Consider the following 20,896-nt stretch of genomic DNA (forward strand, 5'->3'; position numbering starts at 1 on the left):
CCTTAAACAGGTTCTTGAGTTTCCTGTTAGAAGTAGCCTGAAGCAAGGTGTCTCCGAGGAACTGGTTTTGGGCATGTGGTTCACTAGTTCTGGACCTACAAAGTTTTCAGGACTGAGGTCCCAACATCTGGGTTGATGTGCTTTTTGTCAAACACCAGAGCCACTTCTAAGACTGCACTGGAGTTTCTCATATGCTTAAATTCAAGCGAGTGTCTATGTGGTTTCAGGACTGGAGCCTCATAGCTGTGTTTTGTGAATGGCAGCAAGAATGAAACTGTGGATATGAAGTTAGTAATTAGGAAGTGGTATGGGAGAACGACAGAAAACAAGACATAGTTCTTTGGGCCTGGAAGGTGAAGAAATGAGATACCTAATTAGTCTTCTTAGAATGTGTTTATAGTGGTGCTCATGTTTTGGGACTTACTTGGATGATTTACAGGAGTCTGCAGTGTGGGTTTTTATACTGATGGAAATCTTGCTCTAAAGTAAAGCAGGTTTTATAAACAAGTTCCTCTTGAAATTTGTGGTTGACAGTATTTGAGAGAATTACCATGCAGAAAGTTGAGAAAGAACTTGAATTTTTACCTTTGAATTGTCTTATATAGCTCAAAAATTGCTTTTCCTATGTGCTGAGACCACACAGCACATGGGGAAGATCAGTCTCCCCTGTTTAGCTATTTGGGTCTTCCAAATAAAATATATAGGAGAAAAATTTTCTTCTGATATAGGTGATCTGGAAATTGAGGTTTTACCTGATGAAACTATTTCAGCTTTTTGTGTTAAAATTGCTTGGACATTTTTGGTGTAGATGATAACCTTATCTTAAAACCTCTCTTAACCTTCCCGCACTCTTAATAATGCAACAGGGAAATTGAACTAGTATGGTACTATTGGGGGATAAAAGGTCTTTAATTTGACATGATTTGGAAAATCTTGGTGGATAGAAGAACTATAAACCTTATCATAGACTGAATTAATCACGTGCCTACTGTACAAAAAACTGTGCTGCTGGAGTAGGACATGCTGAGCTTTTTCTTCTCCAAAAAGGGAAGGGGCTTTTTGGCATTGCCCTAAAGTTTTGGTATTCACTAGTACAGATTTTGTGCTTAGAAGTCCCATGCTCAGTGGTAATTGGAATAATCAGAACCAGTTTGCTCAAAAGAGCTCTTGCAGACAGCCGAGTTAAACTATTAAGTTTTACAATATATGTAAGTCACAGTAGCTGCTGAATGTTTGTTGTTAGTCGTGATCTCAAAAATACATAAAATGTTTCCATGTAGTATGATCTCTGATTTGTCTTATTTTAAGGTAACATGTCTAATTTACAGATAAATTCAGGAGATTTCTAGACTGGGGATGAGTAATGTATTTTTTTTTTTTTCTCAAAAGGGAAAGACTGTTATTTTTGCTTTGTGGAAGTCTACCTGTTTCATTCAAATATTTGTCACCAGAGGAGAAAATGATGCACCAAACTCTGGCATCAGGGCCGAACTTGGATGGTTTTGCTGAGCATCCTTAGTTGTGCTCTTGAAAGCTGTAGTCTCCAATTGGTGGTCCTGATATATTAAGTTTTGATAAAAATACTGTAGTGTGGTCTGGTCTTCAGACATGAGGGTTAGTGAAATTACTGTAGTTTACAAGCTGTTTAGTATTTCTTTTCCCGCAGCAGAAAACCATTTAGTGATGCCTGGTTCTTTTGCTGGTGTTGTTTCTTTTGTATTTTTCTATCAGTGTGTTTCTACAGAAGGGAAAGTCTCCATCCATGGCTGTCAAATTAATGAAAGAATATTGGACTAGAAAATGCTGCACTGAAGAGCTGATTCTTTGTTTCATTCAGGAAATTGATCCTGATCTTACAAGGCACTTCACCTTCCATAGAGTACTTTGCCTCCACTGGGATACATGCATCTCCTCAGTGAAAAGGAGAAACTAACCTAGAGGCAAGGTTGTCAGCTGAGAAAACTGTGCCCATAGTGGAAATCCTCAGACCTTTTCAGCTTCACTTCTTTTTTTTTTTTTTTTTTTTTTTTTAGGCAAAGGTTTATATTAACATTCTCAGGTTTTGCAGCATTTGGAGAGGAAAGATGGCTTTTGAAAGTTCCAGGGTATTTGAGATACTGGTGCGCTGTGTCTAGCTGTTGAAAGCCAGTTTTACCTTAAACATCTTTGTGCCAGTTTTTGAACATAAGTATAACTGAAGAATGAGAAGGGATGGACTTGCTTGTAATGATAGTACTAGTGGGTTGATCAAGTGCAGTAGAAACCTGTTTGAATTCATAGTGATTCTGCCTAATGCTGTATATGCTAGAGAGCTGTAAGTGCTAAAACTCCTTGTATGTTTATATTGCACGTGTAAGCTTTTATAGAATCATAGAATCATTTCAGTTGGAAGAGACCCTCAGGATCATCAAGTCCAACTATAACCTAACCTAACTCTAGCACTAAACCATGTCCCTAAGAACCTCATCTAAGTGCCTTTTAAACACCTTGAGGGATGGTGACTCCACCACTTCCCTGGGCAGTCTGTTCCAATGCCTGACAGCCCTTTCTGTGAAGAATGTTTTCCTAATATCCAATCTAAACCTCCCCTGGTGCAACTTGAGGCCATTTCCCCTTGTCCTATCACTTGATACTTGGGAGAAGAGACCAATACCCTCCATGCTACAACTTTTCAGGTAGTTGTAGACAGCGATAACGTCTCCCCTCAGCCTCCTTTTCTCCGGGCTAAACAGCCCCAGTTCCCTCAGCTGCTCCTCATCAGATTTGTGCTCCTCTGCACTCTCTCTGGTACCTCAAAGTCCTTCTTATGATGAAGGGCTCAAAACTGAACACAGGATTCAAGGTGGGGCCTCACCAGGGCCAAGTACAGTGGCACGATCACTTCTCTAGTCCTGCTGGCCACACTGTTCCTGATACAAGCCAGGTTGTTCTTGGCCTTTTCAGCCACCTGGGCACACTGCTGGCTTGTGTTCAGCTGTCTGTCAATCAACATCCCCAGATCTCTCCCTGCCAGGCAGCTTTCCAGCCACTTTTCCCCAGATTTGTACTGTTGCATGTGGTTGTTGTGACCCAAGTGCAGGACTCTGCACTTGGCCTTGTTGAACCTCATACAATTGGCCTCAGCCCATCGATCCAGCCAATCCAGATCCCTCTGTATGACCTTCCTACCCTCCAGCAGATCAGCACTCCCACCCAATTTGGTGTCCCCAACACTGAGCCTTGGAGTGTTGGTGTGTTGTTTTTGCTAGTTTTGCATTATAAAGGAAGATAGACTTTGCTTTTTACATAAAGCAGTTGCACTCTGAGTAGATTCTAGTATATCATGGAACTAATGTCAGCAGACAAACATTGACTGTTTATTTCAAGAAGTTGGTTATAATAGAAATAAGTTGCGTATTCATGGGATGAATTTGGGAAATAAATACCAATGTACTTCCTTAACAAATATTTTCAGATAATTCACATACTTTTAAAGTCATTCTCTGACTACTACATTCTCTGACTACACTTCACTTTTTGTTTCACTTTGACTTTATTTGATAAATTAATATGTAGCGCTTATATGAACTGGAAATGCTAATTTTATGGCCTGAAATTGTTCTGTGCCATAAATATACTGTACGAAGTTATTCTGGAGGTATGCTTTTTTGGTGCTGGCACAAACCAGCTCAAGTGAATGCCAGCAGATGTTGATATTCTGCCCCCTACCCTGCGCTCCCAGTTTAAGTATTTAAAAGTAGTATGAGACTGAGATAAATGTATTTTAGGGAAAATAAATAAAATTAATATGTAGATCTTTTAATTGTACTTCTTGCAGAACAAACAGCTTCATCCTTGCACATACTGGCAGATATTTCAAATGTAAAATATGCAGGACCACAGGAATTAACAATTCCAAATTGTCTCTACAGTACAAATTTCAGTTTAGTAGGAAAAACACCAGATACAAGTGTTTACATTTGAAATGCATGCCCTGCTTTGCACCATCTGCTTATGAAATAATCTAAATTGTTGTTTTGGTCTAATCCATCAAGATACAGATTATTGTCTGCATCTGTTGATTCAAACTGGATCACCTGCTGGAACTGATCCTTCAGCTGTCAGGACTGTGGGTTTGAGGGCTACACAGAAGCACATAATACAGAAGTGCAAGGTAGCTGGCAGTTGATTTGGTTTGTAAACTCGCCCATCTTTTGTTGGCTACTGCCTTGCCTAAAAGTTGTTATTTGCGTAGAAAAAGGCAGAGAGATTAATTTTTAAGAGGGGAAGTATAAGATGTGAGTGTGCGTTCATTTTTCTGCTGGTGTCACTCCACAGGCATTAGTGAAGATGGCATGGATTTGCAGCTGAAAAGCAATATAGGCCTGATGTCTTGTACAGTTTTATATTAGAGTTTGTCTGGTTTTGAAACAGATTGTCTTGTCTCAATTAAAGTGACTAATAACAGGTAACTGATGATTGAACGTGACGTATGGTCTCAGTTCAAAGAAAATGAATTTCAGGAAAAATCACAGGTATACATATATATGTGTATTTGTGTATATTAGCTTTGTTCCTTCTGTAACAGTTCTCTCTTGCATCTGCATGATTTTTCTGAATTTAATGACAATGCTACAACATTTGCATTTTCATATCCATCTGAAGTTGTCATTTCTGGCACATCATATATGCTATTAAGCCCTGAGCTATTTCTTTCTAAGGTGAAATTACTACAGGAAAAAAACTAGGCAGCAGAGCAGTTAGGTAACTTCACCCATGCTTTCAGATGGGTGAAAAGTCAACACTCTTGTCAACATAGTTGACAAGTATGTTTGCCTTGTCACAAAAAGGTTAAAATGAGAAATTGCTTTAGAGAGTATTAATAAACATGATTGTGAACATTATAAATTCTGAGAAAAGCTGTGCTCAGTTAAAAAATAAAGCGTATTTTTTGTCTTAATATTTCATATTTAGTATTGCTGCTTATACAGCCCTTTTTCACCTGCAAATTATCTTGGCAAAATGAAATCCATGAGTACACGGGATGTTTTTGACCCATGCTTTTTTCCTGAGAAAGATAGGGTTGATATTTTTTCTACCAATAGCATTGCAGCTTTTCTTCTTATTTCTTGCACCTCAGGTGTTTTAAGTGGTCTCTCATATAGCATCTATGGCATGTCAGAAGTTCAGGTGTAGGTGTGATAACAGGAACAAAAATCTTTTAGAAACCCCTAGGCCTGATGTAACAAGATTAGCCTTAATGTAACAGGAACAATAGCTCTATTAGAGACTAGGCATGAGGCAAAGCAGGGTGACCTTGGTTTGCAAGCTGGGAAAGTGGAATGTTCCACTAAATGAAGAAGGAGCTACATGGCTTTTGCTGAGTAGCAGCACAAAATGACAATATCCGTGTTCAAGAAATTAGGCCAAGAAGCTGACACTGGGGTTGGGGGTGGCAGAGCACCAGGCTGCGGAGACCCCCGGGTACCACTAGAGACCTAGATGAAGACTCTGGAATACCAAATATGGACTTCTGGCAAAGGGCGGGGTTATGGAAATAGTTTATGTTTAATGCATTAACTACGTGGTAGAGACAAATGAATATGCAATAGGAATATGTAATACATACCAAGAAGTGCAAATCATACACATGCTCAATTAGAGGAACGATCCTGTGAGTGTCCGGTGGGCTGCAATAAAAGTGTCTGCTTTTTAACACTTTCAAAACAGTGTTAAAGAATCTTTGTGCCAACTTGTTAGTATCAGATGTGTCATCTAAAACCAACAGTTGTCGGTGTTAAGGTGGTGCAAGATGTGAGTGGGATAACAAGAAGGTCAAGCACTAAAATGTCAGAGAGCATTTTGTCAGGTTTGCAGTAGGAGCTCCCTTTGCATGAATATTCTATGTGATGGTGCTGCTTTGTCCCACCTTTGCTTTTCTGGGTTTTGTTTTCTTGTGATTGTTTTTTGTTGCCTTTTCTTTTTTGACACCTTCTAGCTGCATTCTTCTGTGCTTGTTCAATTGTTTTCTTCTTTGTGTATGTGAAGTACAGTAAATGCTTGCTTGCTTGTTTAAATTCCCTGAATGAGGAAAAGATCCTCCATTCTTAAAGGGAAACAACAGTTGTTCTTTTGCTCTGATGACTTAAAATAAAGTTTACTTCTGGAAGTTACTTGATGTGTAATGTAGAGCAAAGAATGCATACTTCCCCTTATTTACGGAAAGATGCAGGAAGTGAGTTTTGAAACACTAAGTCATAGGTATTTTCACAAGTATTTTTAAGCAAGCACAGTATACTGTATTTTTTTTTTCTTTCAGAGTTCCTCAAGTGCACACATGTGCTCCAAATGTTCATTCTTAAAACACTCTTCCCAAGGTTGATCTCAGTTGAGAGCCTAGTGTCTCAGCTCTAAGCTCCTGGATTGCTGTTCCCGTTGTCGCTGGCATCATGTTTAGGTTGATCCTCTGCATCTTCCCTCTCATGCAAGCACTTATGATGTATGAAAGAGTAACATCTGTGATCAGTATATTGGTGGTACAGCGTGTCAAGATATTTCTCTTGTAATGACTGGAGTTCTGCATCCACACAGATAATCTATGTTGCTTGCTGCATTGTCCAACAGCTGGCGTGGTTTTCTCGATCGTGGGCTGTGATAATAACCACCCTTCAGTGAAACATATTATTTCAGAGCTTAAAACTCTGAAGCATTTGGGCTTGGTCACCAGTTTCTGGGACAATCCCAAATGGGAAATGATAATCTTGAAAGGAGATGTACTCTATCACTTAAACTGGAAAAAAACAAAAAAAAAAACAAAAAAAAAACAAACCCAAAAAATAGAAAAGCTTACTTGTATTGAATTTTTCTTCTTCTGTATAATATACACTACTGCAGCACAAGGTTATGCAGGTACTATCAAGAGGAACATCACTTGACTGTTAAAGGGTGTTTATGATTGTTTTCAATATTCCTTATGAATACGGAAATTGCACTTTTTTCTATTGTAGTACTGATTTATGCTCCAGGGCACATTTTTTGAAACAAGAGCAGGAGAAAGGATGTTAGTTATAGGTTGGTGCAAAAGTAATTATGGTTTTGGACTTGAATTTTGGACTTAAATTTTTAGTCATTATAACCAGGCTCAAACACACCTTTATAAATCAAAATAGGAACCATTACAATCAACAGATTTTCACCATGAAAAATAAGCTTGTTCATTCCTTTAGCATAAACATCTGTGCTTTGGGATTTGACAAACTCTTGGAAAGCATTTTCTGCATCCTGCTGGTTGTGGAAGCATTTTCCCTGCAAAAAGCTCTCAAGATGTTTGACAGCTTTGGTGGTCAGTTGGTGAGAGGTCATGTGAATATGGCAAATAAGGCAAAACTTTGTAGTCCAATTTGTTCCACTTCTGAAGTGCTGGTTGTGTGATGTCAGGTCAGTTGTTGTCATGGAGAAGAACTGGGCAATTTCTGTTGACAAATGCTGGCTGCAGGTGTTGCAGTTTTCGGTGCATCTCATTGATTTCCTGAGCATGCTTCTCAGATGGAATGGTTTCACCAGTATTCAGAAAGCTGTAGTTGATTGGACCAGCAGCAGACCACCAAGCAGTGACCATGACCTTATTTTAGTGCAAGTCTGGCTTTGAGAAGTGCTTTGGATGTTCTTCTCAGTCCAGCCACTGAGCTGGTCATTGCCGGTTGCCATGTAAAATCCACTTTTTGTCACATGTCACTATCTGGTTGAGAAACAGTTCATTGTTGTTGCATAGAAGACGACACTTCAAAACAATGACTTCTTTGTTATTGAGTTTTTCACCTTTCCAATTTGCTTCAAATGCCAAATGACCGTAGATCGACCTTACCAGCCTAGGGAGTTGTCCAGTCACATCCCTGTAGGTTGGGTATGGTTGGCATATTTGGCCCTCTGCTCCCTTCAGAAGGGAATCACCTATGAAAATTACCTTTCTTTTTGTCTTAACATGAGTGGTTTTGATGGGTAGACAACCCTCCATCCCAGAAGGGCCTTCATGTGCAACATCAGCTGTCTGCCCATCCAGTTCCAGGGTCTCAAACCTGTTGTGTACAGTTACCTGGGAAGGTGGAGCCGGCTGAAGGTGTATTCGTCTGCTACCCCGAGCAGTAACCTGTTTCCATTCTCCCCCATCTCTGGGGTCTCCCCTTTCAGCCTGGTTCTGAGAGACTAGGGCATCCTTTGTCTGTAATGCCATGATTCGCTTCTGTACCTGCCTCAGGGATGGCAGAAAGCAAGTCCATCAGTCAGCCTCCTCCTCTGACTCCCTGATGCTCCTCAGCCTCCTCCTGAAGCTCTGTCACCAAGCTGAGCAGCTCCTTCTCTTGGGCACATCGCCCACAGGTGAGCTCACCGCTGCTGTCAGTTCCTGAGCAGAAACTCAGGCACACTCTGCAACCCGGGACCTCAACAGCCGCATCTTCCCTCCCAAGCTCAGTTTGGGTGGCTGCATCAGTTCTGACAGCCAGAGGGACCATGCAGGATGCTGAAGGCACAGCTCTTTGCCAGCTGGATACCATGCCTCCTGCTGTTCTTAGCTCCTTGCTAGTGGGTTGTAGCCTCTGCTTGCAGTGCCAGGGTAGTTCCTGGTCATGCTGCTTGTGCTAATTGCCATGCCCCTGACTGCCACGCCCCTGTTTGCCCATCCTTTTCTCAGTGTTCCTGGTTGGCTTCAGGCACTGTAATAGAGAAGTAACACTAATTTGGGACTCTGGCCAGTTGCAAATGGCCAGAAGTGATTGTGAGAATTCAATTTGCTTAGGCATACAAGTGTCAGCTTGTCTTGCAAGGTTTTTTTTTTTTTTAAATTTTGACATCTTCACCATGATGGTCTTAACGTGCTTCTTCCCCACACATCCAAAAATGCCTTTTGCAATGGTATTTTCTTTATAAAAGCTCTTGGGTAGACTGTCAGTAGCTGTTTGTATTTAAAGGAGTACTGAATGCAGAGCTGCATTTCTGCCTCTTAGTCCTCTTTCCTAACTTACTGGTGTACTGCTTTATGTACAAGCTGCCGGTTTTCTTTTGACAGACAAAAATGTGCACTTAGTTGGGTTTTTTTTTTCAGTCTTAGAGGTGTAGGGGATGTTAAGTCTTCTCTTTACTGTCATACTTGTACACTTTCTCAGAAGGTGCCAGATAAATGATTTGAGAGATATGTTGTTCAGTAATGGGAGACATTTTTTTAAGCTTTTAGGGCATGTGAGATATTTACAAATAAACAAAAAAATTAAAATATATTCATTGACATATTTCCATCTTGTTCTGTTAGTCTTTCCCTAGCAAGTATTTATGTGATGAGTCTACTGTAGGAAACAATTATTTTGCAAATATAAGAGGCCCAGGTAGGATGTCTCAGCAAAGCATTCTGCAAGATGTAGGCACACCTAATAGGGCAAAAAGCCTCTCCTTATATCTCCCCAAAATCCCGGCTGCAATTTCCCTCCCCTGTTGCCCATTGGTTGGGTACTTCAGGGTTTACAGACCATCCCAATGCACACAATACCCTTCCCCTTATCAATCTATTTAAGATACGGATTCCTGGTACTTTGGCTACATTTCTCCCTAAATTAACCTATCAATACAGGTATTGGTAAGTATACAGGTGCCAGTACATATTCCGGGAAGAGACTGCGTATTACATTAAGAATTCATAGTCCGATGTCTCTCAGTCCTTCCCCCCTGCTGGGGTCAGGTGCCAGGTCCTCAGTTATGTGAAAACAGCAGTTCTTCATTAAATGTTCCTTACAATTTCCTCCTCTCCTTATTTTATGCTTTTGTTGGTTTTGCATTTTCTTATGTTACAGTTCTATAGGTGGCTTCAAGCCTAGACAACATAATTTCACATTTTTCTTCTGGTGTGATGCATTCACTGTTCCTTCTTTCTTCTTGTTCTTTTAGCAGCATCATTTTATCTGAGCATGGCAGTGGCCCTAAAGGCATTTGCTTTGATAGAGTTGTCTCAATAAGGCATTGAACAAGTCCTCGGACACACGGAGTGATGCAGCAGTGCTTCTGCTACTACGATTAAAGAAGTAAAACCAGATACTATAATTTCTTTCCATTTTCCAAACCAATATTCTAACAATCCCATGAGTGGACTATCTATATCTGAATTCTCAGCCAATTCTTCTGCTGAAGTTGTGAGTCCTTGCAAAGCTCTGGTTACACATACATCACCTTTTTCTGCCAACATCATATCTAAGACCATGTTATTTTCCCATGCCATTCTACTAGTAGCATCTAATTGGCAATTCCTTTAGCTGCTTGTCTAACAGAACTTATAAATAAATGTTATTTATCCAGTCTACATTCTTTTTTATAGTTACCTACCAAAACAAAAAGGACTCAAAACCTGCAGCTACTTGATTTCTTGCTTTGTGTTCCATGGGGACCCCTCTGGGGTCCCCAATCAAATTAAAATAAACTCTGTCATCAAAGGAAGACCCTAAACTCCTTTTTCTGTTGTCCTGATGAATCACAATGTTCAAATGCCAGGGTAAAAGGAATTGCCAAATGAACAGTGTCACAGGTACCTTACCAGTGGGGGATAAAATGGAATGAAGTGTCATCTTCCCACAGTAACACCAAAGATCCACTCAAGAAGCATTTGGGGACATATGAGGACCAACTTCCCACGTCTCTACATACCTACTCATGTTTCTAGGAACTTGGTATCATTTCTGCCCCATTGTGAGAGACAGGCAGTATGATTTCCAATTATTCCTGAAAAGGCTGGGGGAATTTTGATATTTTTCTGTGCAAGGCTGGAAACAGTAGGGAAAGAGTATGACATGACTTATTTTCCCATGCCATAGAATCTTGGTATAAGGCTAAGATGCACTCCATCCCCTGTCAATCTTCGCTTCATCCCAGAGGGAAGGGTACCACTTGGGCCACAGGCCTTCCTGGTGCACAAGCATAGCAATTGCTCTTGCTTAGGCTTTGCACTGTGTATTTGATCCATTCTACCGAGGCATTTGTATTTCCATATATTTTGAACCTTCCCAGGGCATCTTTTCTGCTAATGTCTATTTGTGATCCATAAACCCCACTTACTGAATCATCTGCTCCCTGTATTGTAATTAGCAAAGGCTTGCACTGCAGAGACTCATCCCGGGAGAGATTGTCCTTTAGATAGAGTAATTTTTCTTTTTAACTCTGTAACTGTTCATTGCTCACTGTCCATCCCCTAAACTCTGTGGTCCAGATAACACTGTACCAGGAGGGGCAATGAGAGAGAGCAACAAAAACTATGCACTTATTTAAATCATCCCTAGACTCAGTCCCCTTGGACACATGTTTGTTTTCATAACTCAGTTCTCTTTAACTCTGTACATCCCCACAGTTAAGGACCTGGCAAGTGTCTACTCAAATTGTTAGGGAACCTTCAGTTTCAGTGATGTTTATGTTAAGTAACCCATTTGTAAATTCTGTGTAACACAGGATTAATAATCCCCAAAAGTTCCATTTCATTTTCATCTCTGTATCTTTAGTCGAAGGGGGTTGTCAGTTGTCAGTACTTGCCACTCGTCATTGTCCTTTGGAGGTTTGATTAGCTCTTTAATCCGTGTGTAATGAGTCCACCCTTTCTCAGCTGGTCGTACCACTGTCTCGGTGATCAGCAGAACTTAAAGTGCTCCTTCCCAATCTGGCTGAAGCTTGGTTTCTTTTCAGGATTTGACCAGGACCCAAGTTCCAGGCTGAAACTTGTGAGCTGCAAACTCTAAAGGCAGAATTTGTGCTAGAAGCCCTTGGTGCCTGAGAGAAGATAGAAAAGACAACCCGAGTATACAGCTTTTGAGAAACAAATCTTTAGTTTCAAACCTTGGGGGTCCATCCATTATTTCATTTTTGCTACCACTGCCGCTGTGGCAGTGCTAAGAGGGAAAACTTTTCCCCACCTGGTAAGGTTATCAAACACTAGTAAGTTTTTAATTCAGCCAACTGCAGGTAATTCTGTGAAATCCACTTGAATATTTTGGAAGGGTCATAAACTTGGAATCCGACCTCCTGCAGGCTGTTTCCTAAGTGGCTTTTTATTTACTTTTTTACAAACCACACATCATTCACAAATTTGCTTGGCTATAGTATAAATTCCAGTACACCCATATTTTTGTAACACTATGTCACACATTACTTTTTTTCCCCATTAACTCTCTTGATGTAAAAGTGCTAACACCTTCCTCATGGTTTGCTTATTTAACATTTCTCTACCATCTGGGAATACCCATTTCCCTTTCTGTTCCCTGGATTCTAATTCTTGGAGAACTTCTTTTTACCTTTCATTGAAAACTGGAATTTCTTGTGGTGCAGGACCTCGGGCATGAGATAACTTAGTCATTGCTTCAGGTTTTAAGGCTGCTTCTCAGGCCATTTCATCTGATAACCAACTTCCCCTGACACAAAAGGAGTTTCCCCTCTGATGTCCATTAACATGTGCTGCAGCCACTTCTGTTGGTGACATCAGATTACATAACACTTGTCCAACTAGTTCTTCATGAACCAATTCTTTCCCTTTGCTATTAATGAGACCCCATTCTTCCTAGGTTTTCCCAAAGGTGTGCTCTACTCCAAATGCATATCTAGAATCATTACAGATGGTACCTTCTTTTCCTTTGAACATTTGCAGTGCCTGGCTGACAGCTTATAGCTGGCATGTTTGAGCTGACCAGTTATTAGGCAACCTTACCGTTTCTCTTATTTTACCACTCACACCTTCCATGATGGCATACCCATTGTGTCTTTTCCCCTGAATTACCCTTGAAGGCCCATCTATGAAGAGGTGCAGCCCATTGTCACCTCTCCATAAGAAAGCAGCAGGGTTTAATTTCCTGCTTTCTCCCACCAGAAGAACGGTTGCTGCTGCAGGTTGCACACACTTTGGCCAACCTCGTGACACTGAGTCTAAGAGCTTAGGTAAGTGTGCCACTGGTTGTTGCTTCACCCCAGCCCACTTGCTGGTGGAGCAGTGTGGGAGGCAGAACAAGCCTCCGCTCTGTGCAAGCATTGCTCAACAATAACAAAAACATGTCTGTATTATCAACACTGGTTTTAGCATAAATCAAAAACATAGTCCCATACTAGGTACCACAAAGAAAATTAACTCCACTCCAGCCAAAACCAACACAAACTTCCAGGTAATACAATATCTTTCACATTTTCCCCTTGTCACCCCCCAGGCAGTAACTGTGTTTCCACACCCAGAGCCTGTAGAAGATTTCTTTCTAATAAATAAGCTGGGGAAGCATCCACTAACATATTCCTTCCCCATACGCTCTTAATTCTTATTACCACAAATAGGAATTTATTCATAGTTGACTCTCCTTCTTCCCTGCTACTCCATTTATTACAACTGTCTTCAGTTTTAGATCTTTTTAGGGTAGAATTTAGAAGGAATAGGGTAGCTTCCATTTCTACTAAAAACTAGACCTTATTACCTCCTGCTTTACCAATTATATGCCCTTTTCAATTTAAACAAGTTTCTCCACACACACACAAAAAAAAGAAACATCACCACCAAAAACATTTTCAGCCCCTCTGATTTTCCAAAGTGTATTGAGTTTTCTTTCTTTAGTCATTTCTAACAGTTGCCGCCCTAGGGGTAAATATCCCAGATTCCCACAATAATAGCATTTGATTTTCTCTCATTCTCTCACTTTTATCACGGACTTCGGTCTAAATCTTCGTGGGTTTTGTTTTTTTTTTTTCCTTCCAGTCTTTGTCTTTCACTTGCAACAAATGAATCTCCTTCAACTTTTCGCTTCTCTTCTTGACCATCACATACAAACATGACCACACTCAGAATTTTTGCACATTCCTCCCTGCCAACCTGGCACATGCTCTCTGAAATACTTCCATAGATCCACAAACACACTTGCTACCAGTTCACAAAGCTTTCCAAAAATCTTCCTCAGTTGGTGCTCGTCTGGTTTCTGTCTACATTCCTGCACTTCAGTTCAATTTACTCTGATCTCCTCAAAAGCTCGAAAGCTTTTATCAGATTTTAACCACTGTTTGGCAATTATCTCCATTTGTTTGGTTATTATAATCTCAGTTAGAATCACCTTGGGGCCAGGCAGTTTCCCCCTGTCTGTGGAGTTAGTTCCACATTCTTTTAAATGATCTTTCTGGACAGACCAACTTTCTCAATAACAGGTTAACATCAGCTCAGGATGGATTATATCCCGAAAAAAAATTAGAAAATAATGATGCACATCGATCCCCATCCTTCCTTAACTTAAGAGTTTGATTTCCTCACATAATCAAATGCTCAGAGTGCCAGGGGATGCATCCATGTAACACTGGAGGGCATTCACGTGTACATCCTCCCGCCTTTCACACTTCTTCCGCTACACACACATACACACACACACATCTGCTGCTGGCTGTACTGCAAAATAACTTTAGCAATCCCAGGGTAAAGCCCAGCAAAAGCAGTAAGGACAACAAAGACAGTTGCGGAGGGAATCAGGAGGTGATACAGAAAACACAGACCAGCTCTGGGAGCAGCTTAGTTAAATTACTCCCAGCTGTAGCTAAAATTCTTTCTCTAGGTTTTTATACTCATTTTTGACCATCCTCTTTATGGTGGTCATATGCCAAATTATCCTATACATACCAGTAATTCATTTGTCCAGGACATCTGTTTTCTAGGTGATTTTTAGTTGCAGTTTGCCAGTCTTCTCAATATAAGATCGTTGTATGCTTTTCTTGAAAAACTTGGTGTACCATAAATATTTTCCTAATTTTGCAATACCTTGGCCAAGGGCAACCCCTTTTCTATGCCAAGTTTTATTTCCCATCACTAAAAAAATTCAGGGAGACCCTCCTGTTGAGTCACGAGGTTCAGAAAGGACCCCCTTGCTTTTTAAACTCCTTCAGAGAGGAGTTTAGGTGCAGCTGGATCCAATCCTAGTCTCAGACTTGGTCAACGGTTTATGTCTAAAGAATATTTTCTCATTCTCAAGAGAGACTCAAAACCCGTTTTATGTGTACTTTACACTGATCAGGCCACACACTTTGCACTCAAAAACATCCTGCAGCAAGGGAGGGACTCGAACCCACCCTGGTGTGGAGGAAGATTTAAACCCCCTACAGTATTTTTTTTAATGTACCAATTTAGATCTTGGCGTAGTCAACCGTCATCGGATCTGCATTTTGGCCAGAATACCTTCCACTCTATTATGGGCTCTTTTGTCCAGACAAAACCACAATACTTTATCATTTTCTATTTATCCTTTTACATTTCCCATTCTGAGTCCTGAGACTTCTCCTTCTGCTTCATCCCTCCTCTCAGAATGCCCCCAGCCACCAAGGTAGTACTTAACAGTCTATTTTCTCACCTTGATCTGTGCACAGAGTTGTCTGGTCACTTATGTTGTGCCTACCACTTTTTCTTTTACCCTTTCCCCTATGGTTTGTAGAGACCTGCCTTTTTCAATACAGCCTCAGGATTTCTGTTGTTTTCCCCTAGAGTCCCCACCGATGATCCACAGGACTGTTGAAATCAACGGTGCTTTCCTGTCCTTCGGCAATAGGGACCCCCAAGATGATGACGTGTATGCTGGACGAACCCCCAGATCTTTAGGAAACAATTATTTTGCAAATATAATAGGCCCAGGCAGGATGTCTCAGCAAAGCATTTTGCAGGACCGGATGTTCTACCTAAAGGTAGACACACCTAATAGGGCAAAATCCCCTGCTTATATCTCCCCAAAACCCTGGCTGCAATTTCCCTCCCCTGTTGCCCATTGGTTGGGTACTTCAGGGTTTACAGACCATCCCAATGCACACAATACCCTTCCCCTTATCAATCTATTTAAGATATGGATTCCTGGTACTTTGGCTACATTTCTCCCTAAATTAACTTATCAATACAGGTATTGGTAAGTATACAGGTGCCAGTACATATTCCGGGAAGAGACTGCGTATTACATTAAGAATTCATAGTCCGATGTCTCTCAGTCCTTCCCCCCTGCTGGGGTCAGGTGCCAGGTCCTCAGTTATGTGAAAACAGCAGTTCTTCATTAAATATTCCTTACATCTACTAAAGCATAAATCTTCTATAGTATTTGTAAGGAAAAATGGTACAAACAGTAGTTCAGTGAGTAACATATAATATGAGTATAGCAGACAGTAGGCAGAGAGCAAAAAACTGTGGTATATGACTGTCACGGAGGCACCCCAAAAGTCAGTTAAGGCAGACAACAAGTTCTAAACCAGACTTTATTCTAGCTGGAAAAGTATAGCCAATAAACTAACTAGAAGTGGGGTTTATACAATTATTTAGGACTCCAACTGTTAGCAATCAGGACACATAACCACGGGCGTAGTTATATGCGGTGCTTTATTTCAGCACTGGGAAACCAGGGGTTCGCACCCAAAGCTGGCTTCCGCGGTCAGTTTAAGTTGCACAGTATTTATACAGTCCATTCACATACATATTCATATATTCATTTAGGATCATTAGAATATGTAATAGTTACTCAACATTTATTGCAACATCGATTGCAACACCTTGGAATTACTTTGATCATGCTCAGTGTCCTCTGGTGGTCTTTCAGGGGGTCTTCAGGATGAAGTAAGTAGTCTTCATCGCTTCTGTCCTTTTCACCTTTTGATGCTGCACATGCGCACTACTCTATAATTGCACAACTACTGACTAGCTTAATTTCCAGAGATACTGTATATATTTCTCCTCATTCTAAGCATATTTGGGCTAAGATAAACGCTAGGTTGATAAAAGTATGCTCAAATCCCTTATTAGGTAAAACACGGTATGCAAAGGTTGAATCAGTCTTGTACCCGTCCCGAAAGAGAACATCTTGTAAAATTGATCCTGTTAGTCTCCTGTTAAAATTGACTGTATTGATTGTATTAGTATAGTCCCCTATAAAATTGATTCTATTTCTAACACAACAATATAAAACACAGATTTGGATATCAGTTTGAGGAGATTATTTGGGCATGACTTTGTAAGAATAATGAAGATCCACAGCATGCACACATTCACTTACAAGAAACAAAACCAGAGGCCTCTCACTGAAGGGTACCCAGAGAAACAATCACTTGCCTGGGTTAGGCAAGGGCTCAGTCAGGGATATATCCAGCAACGAAAAACAACCACTCTCCCAAACGAGGAGGTGAGGTGCATTCAATCCCTGGAAGTCTCCTTACATAGTGTCCCAGGCTAAGGGGAGGGCTCCAGTTCACAGACCCACTGCTCTGAGAAGACCACTCAAAGGGATTCTTCGTGGACCTCATTTTGTAGTCTGGTCAGATCTGGCTGTGCTCATTACAACACGGTCGAGAAGCTTCTCAGCTTCTCTGGGCACCGCCTTTGTTGGGGACCCTGTCAATCAATTGAGGGTCCCACCCCTCCTGCCCCCCAGCCATGGGAGGTGAGGTCACCCTGCCCCCAATGGGGCAAGATGTGACTGCCAGCACTATGCTAGGTGTGTATGTGGAGACAGGAACAGTGGGGAACAAAAGGTGCTAAAGAGCCATCAGCTGCCCTTTTGAAGGCTCAGTATCTCACCTCCTCAGGTTGCCTTCCCTGTGAGTGTGCATTTGGCATTTTGTGTAAAGCTGTGGTGCCTGTTCTTTTGGTCCTCTTTCTGTGTAAATAGCTCCTGACCTGATGGAGGCTTTTTCATTTCTTAGAAAGAACTGTAAGAAATCACTGGTTAAGTCGCGGATAAATTAGTCTGTTCTCTGAAGAAAACACTGCGGAGGGAGCTGATGCTGTTCTTTTTGGCTTGCTGACCCATGGATCTAGGTAGTTTCTGGGCAGTTAGCCAGTGATCTGCTTCCAAACAGCTGCAGTGTATGGTCTCTCTTAGAGGGACATAGGGAATAATGGAGTGTATAAAGGACCAATGACACAAAAGGAATTGCAGGGAATGGAACTTGTAAACATTTGAAGGGGAACTGCATTATTGCAGGGAGGGAGCATAAAAATACAGAACAAAACTCCATGAAAACTACTTTTCATTAATTCTGCTGCTCATGTAACTACTGATTTATTTTGAGGATGACTCTTAAAACATCAATGGGATAAAAGAGAATTTTCAAAGTAAACGCATTGCCCGTATTGTTATGGACTTGTTTAATATGAATGGACTGAAGTGTCATCTCTGTCGTTAACCAGCTGGATAGAGGCTTAGATACTTCTCCTCCAGTTCAACTGAAATACGCCTGAAAGTAAACTAGACTATACATATGTTTTTAAATCTGTGTATATACATTGTCTGTAAATCTGAGAGCCCTTTGTACCTGGACTCTATCATAGAGGTATGCCTTCGTTAAAAGCACAAGTAGTACTGTGTTCAGTCGTATACATCCTGGTAATAGCAGTCACCGTCAGGAGTTAGTCACTTAAAATGACCACGTAGACTAGGAAATTTGCAGTAACTTGCCTTTTTTCTCAAAGCTTTTGTGTATCTAATAGAGTTTGAACTCAAATGGGTATTTTTGCTGTTAAGCTGCTAGAAAAACAACTGAAAACTGCTGAGCTATGTGGATGTGTCACTGGCTGATGTGCATCTGTGTTGCTGCTTTTGCTTTCAGATGTTACCGTGAGTATCAGTTGGAGCACAAGGAGCTATGGTAATAGGAGTGTTTGGGAGAGCTGGGTCTTATTTACTTGAGAAAGGTAAGAGTGTGATGGGGTTGTGGGAACTCCTGATGGAACAGAGTCAGAGTGGGTGATAACTAGCCAGGCAAGACCACCAGGGAATGAGATACCTTACCAAGTTCAATGAAAAAATGCCAGAAGTTCAGAACTGGCAACTACAGAGAAGGAAACACTAAGAAATCCACTAGAAAGGAAAACAGAGCTGATTAGTTCTGTAGCCTGTTACTGAATTGGGAGATGTGAAGAAAATTCGAGAGTGCAGTTATATTCTACAAAACATAAAAAAATTAGAAACTGTGGCAACCAAAATGAAATCCTGTGCAGAAAGAAGGTTATCATGTTGCGGTGAGTTAACTTTGGCTAGATGCCAGGCACCCACCGAGCCGCTTTTTCACTCCCTGTCCTCAGCTGGACAGGAAGAAGAAAGTATTACAAAAGGTGTATGGGGTGAGATAAAGACAGGGAGATTACACAGGAAGTACAGTCACAGGCAAAACATATTCATCTTGGGGAAATTAATTCATTGACAATTGAAAGTCAGAGTGGGATAATGAAAAAGCAAATCTTAAAACATCTTTCCCTCACCCCTCCCTTCTTCCTGGGCTCAACTTCACTCTGGACTTCTCTACCTTCTCCAGCTATGTAACACAGAGGAATGTGGAATGGGGCTTGCAATCAGTTCGTTACAAGTTGTCTTTGCTGCTCCTTCCTCTTCATGTTCTTCCCTGACTCTAGTGTGAGGTCCCACACGATTCAGTTCTCCATGAACTTCTCCAACATGAGTCCTTCCTTTGGGCTGCAGTTCTTTACAAACTGCTCCAGCATGGGACCCTTCCACAGGGTGTGCTCCTTCAGAAATGGACTGCTCCAGCATGGATCCCCTGCCAGGAAACCTGCCCCAGCATGGGCTCCTTTTTCCATGGGTCTGCAACTCCTGCCAGGACCCTGCTCCAACATGGGCTCTCCATGGCATCACAGCCTCCTTCAGGCACATCTGTCTAGTCTGGCATGGCGTCCTCCATGGGCTGCAGGTGGATCTGTGCTCCACCGTGGACCTGCATGGACTGCCAGGGGACAGCTGGCCTTGCTGCGTTCTGCACCATGGGCTGCAGCCTCCCGCTCCTTCTTCACTGGCATTGGTGTCTGCAGAGTTGTTTGAGTCTTCTCTCTTGGCTGCTGTTGCACAGCCATTTTTATCCCTTCTTAAGTATGTTATTCACCGAGGTGTTACCACCGTCGCTGATTGGCTCAGCTTTGGCCAGCAGCAGGTCTGTCTTGGTGCTGGCTGTCGTTGGCTCTGTTGGCCATAGGGGAGCTTCTGGCATTTTCTCACAGAAACCACCCCTGTAGCCCCCTGCTGCCAAAACCTTGCTGTGTAAACTCAGTACAACATGGCCTGAAATAAAGGGATCTGGAATTATTTACATAGATAACCAATGCAGACAAACATTGCTTATCTGTATGTGCTTATCCTTGACTACACAAGGCATTTGAGCTCGTAATTTTGTCACAACGCCAAGAAAGGTCCTTCAAGAAGAAAAACACAACTACTTTCCATATGGTGTCCTGGGGCAAGGTGAAGTGTATGAAGAATTGAGTGTTATGAAAATAACATAGAAAACATTGGCATTTAGACAAGGGACGATTTGTGTCTAGAAATCCAAAGCATAGTCTAATCATTTGACTATAGGAGAACTAATATTAAATGACTTATTGAAACAGGCTGCTGATATTAATTGAGTTATATAATCTGGATTGTGCTTTTCTCTCTCAAAGTAGCTCTTGAAAGGAGGCCTATACGTAGGACTATTAGGAGCATTAAGCAGGGTCTTCCAGTCTTTCTGATGGCTTCTGAGACACCAGAATTGAGACGCCTGTATTGAGAAACTGAGATGCCTGTATTGAGAATACATATTTCAGTTGCTGCTCTATATTGGGTTCTTGTTAGAGGATACTTTGAACTAATTATAATATCCCACTATTGGTGGAAGTTCAAATCTTTTAACGCTAGACAGTCCCCGGCTAGAGTTTGTGTCTGGGAGGTGTTCTCTCCAGTTCATTTTTTCCTATTGTTTAGTCTTGACTGCACATACCCTTGTTTATTTCCTTGCTACTTAAATCCTAACTCCTAATAATGTTCCCCTACATTACAGCTCATCTTACCATCCATCATCTCTGGCTGTCTTGAGGAGGAAGAGAAACAAAGGCATTTCCAGAGGATGTATGTAATATTTTGTTTACTATTTG

The 20,896-nt window shown here is 41.3% G+C and overlaps 2 protein-coding genes across 8 annotated transcripts in view; both read left to right on the plus strand.

Moving 5' to 3' along the window:
- The window catches only part of SHB (SH2 domain containing adaptor protein B), a 129,228-nt gene that overhangs the window by 66,834 nt on the left and 41,498 nt on the right, over positions 1–20,896 (plus strand). The gene's annotated exons all lie outside the window — the stretch shown is intronic.
- Positions 1–20,896, plus strand: part of RNF38 (ring finger protein 38) — a 111,689-nt gene that overhangs the window by 952 nt on the left and 89,841 nt on the right. The window lies entirely within an intron of this gene.

The sequence above is a fragment of the Patagioenas fasciata genome, chromosome Z (assembly GCF_037038585.1).
Source record: "Patagioenas fasciata isolate bPatFas1 chromosome Z, bPatFas1.hap1, whole genome shotgun sequence".
NCBI classification, from domain to species: domain Eukaryota; kingdom Metazoa; phylum Chordata; class Aves; order Columbiformes; family Columbidae; genus Patagioenas; species Patagioenas fasciata.